Consider the following 2,824-nt stretch of genomic DNA (forward strand, 5'->3'; position numbering starts at 1 on the left):
TTTTCAAAATGTTTTTCTTGGAGCGGAGTTCTTTTTCTGCATCTTCAAGTGTATCTTTAAGCCATAGTGGTCTTTTCTTTGAGGTAGAGGGTTCACAAGGAGGTGGATCAAGAGGATCCATCGAACCATCAACATCCGACATTGGTTCATCCATAAGAGGTTCTTCTTGTTTTTCAGAAGCATCATCCTCCTTCCTTGAGACGGGGAGATGTCTGGCTTTCTCAAGGGAAATGTCTTCATCAAAGGTAACATCTCTACTTACTTCTACCTCTCTTTGACCGAGAACATAGTTCTATATGCCTTTGAATTTTCACTGTATCCAACAAATACACCTTTCTTTCCATAAGCTTCCAACTTGTTCCTTTTTTGTTTAGGCACATGAAAATACACAAGACATCCAAAGATTCTAAAATGAGAAACATCAAGTTTCTTACTAGTGAATACTTTTTTGGGTGTCTTGGAATCGAAAGCTTGTCAAGGACTTTTACTTTGAACATATACAATAATGTTAGTAGCTTCTCCCCACAAGAATTTTGGTAGACCTTGATCATAGATCATCGCATGGGTGGTTTCCATGATAGTTCGATTCTTTCTTTCAACAACACCATTCTGCTATGGAGTATACAGAATTATTGTCTCCCTCTTAATGTCATCTTCTCTACAAAATCATTGAATTCATTATATTCATATTTGGTTCCATTATCAGTCCTCAATGTCTTGATCTTCTTTCCTGTTTGATCATCCACCAAAGTTTTGAAAGAGCATAACCATTTTAATACTTTATCCTTCTTCTTCAAGAAATAAATCCATGTTTCGCTAGAGACGTCATCCACAAAAAATGCATAGTATGAGTATCCTCCTAATGAAGTTATGGGCAAGGCATCAGATAGGTTAGAATGGATTAGTTGGAGAATATCAGTTGTCTTTCTTTCACTAGAAGGGAATGGTCCCCTTGTATGTTTCCCAAATGCACAACCTTGACAGACTCCTTCATGGTTCATATGTAATTCAAGCATTCTTGTGACCATCTTCCTTACCCCAGGTAAGGCTTTGTAATGTAGGTGGGAAAATCTTCGATGCCATAGCTCACATTGAATAGAGGTATCACTTGCCAATGCTCCCAAAGGAATTCCACCAACTTGGTTAATACCATCAACTCTAAACCCAAGAGTAAAATCATCTTTGAATTTTCTATCCCATACATGTACCTTTCCATTAATGAAACCTACCTTGAAGCCTTTGTCTTCCATCGCAGAAATAGACACCAAATTCTTTTTCAAATTGGGCACATACAAGACTTCCTGAAGATGTATGGTTTGACCATAGTTCAAGTGAAGAGTGGCAGTTCCCATCTCCTTAACGGGGTAGGTGGCATTATCTCCAAGAATAATCTTTAGATTAGTTTTTCTCTCAACTAAATTTCAGAGGACCTCCTTATATCCAATGAAATGCCTTGAGGCTCGACTATCAATTAACCAATTATCCATGGTATCCGAAAGAGAGGCAGTAGATAGAGAGTAAATTAAATATAACTCATCTTGATTTTCTACAACATTATTTTCATCATACCTGACATTCCTCGTCTTCTTGGGAGGTCAATTATTTCCTTCTCGGACAACAAGATCATTCCTTTTCCCTTTATTGTTATACCTATATTTCTTTTGATTGTTGTTGCTTTTTTAATTGTTGTTTTCATCCCTTGGAGGATTTTTCTCGTGAGGACACTCTCTTGCATAGTGGTCGAACTTGTTGCAATTGTCGCATCTTCCTTTGCCATTTCCTTTTAATCCCTTCTTAGATACTTAACCCTGTCTCCTTAAATCTTTTCTCCTTTTAATATGTGCAGAGAAAGCAGTAGGTTCATTTCCATTGTAGGAGTTATCTGTCTCAATCATTCTTGTTTCCTCTTGAGTGCATTTAGCCAATAGCTCATCAAAACTAGGTATCTTGTCATTATTGAGAATCATGGTGACAAATGTATCCCATGGTCTTGAAAGACCTCCAAGAGCAATGAGAGTGAGTTCCCTGTCAGCAATAACTTCTCCAATAGATAGCAAGTCATTCTTGACTTGAGTTATTCTCATAAAATAGGATTGGATAGACTCCCCTTTATCCATCTTGATATCCTTCAACTTATCTTAAGAAAGAGGATTTGATTTGCATTGTTCACTTTGAACATCCCAACCAACTTATCATACATTTCCTTAGAAGTTCCCAAATTAGAAATATAGGTAACCAAATGCTTTTGAGTGGAGTCAATTAATTTTTTCTTAGCTTTGACCTCACTTTTTCTATATTTTGTTCTAGCAGCAATAGATGCATTTGAAGGACGCTCTACCACTTTCCCTTGCACATAATCCAATACTTCATGCTTCTTCAAGGTCATGTCCAAAGTCATCTTCCATGCATGATAGTCAAACTTGTCATTGAGCTTATCCTTAATCCTAAAATATGAAGTAGTAGCAATGGAGACTAGTCCTTGTCAACAAATATCTTGGTGATTGCTCGATCTCTTGCTTGGGCTTGTCCTCACCGTGCCTTTGATACCATGTTAATTTTAGATGACAATGGTATGTTCTGTGTTTGCAACAATTACTTCAATGTCCTTTTATTAGCTCAATGATAATTCCACTTTTATTTCCAATAGCAATCACATAAACCATTAATTCACATTGACAGTAATTGTAGATACAAAATAAACAATAAATGCATAAGACAAGTCAAGACAAGAGAACACCAATATTTGGCTAAAGCCAAGGAAAAAACCCCAAGATGAGGAAAATCCTTAATCAATCCTTCTTATTATAAAATAACAAATGTTCAG

Source organism: Pinus tabuliformis, chromosome 9, assembly GCF_031772625.1.
Source record: "Pinus tabuliformis cultivar Carrire ecotype Pingquan chromosome 9, CPIR1, whole genome shotgun sequence".
Taxonomy (NCBI): Eukaryota; Viridiplantae; Streptophyta; class Pinopsida; order Pinales; family Pinaceae; genus Pinus; species Pinus tabuliformis.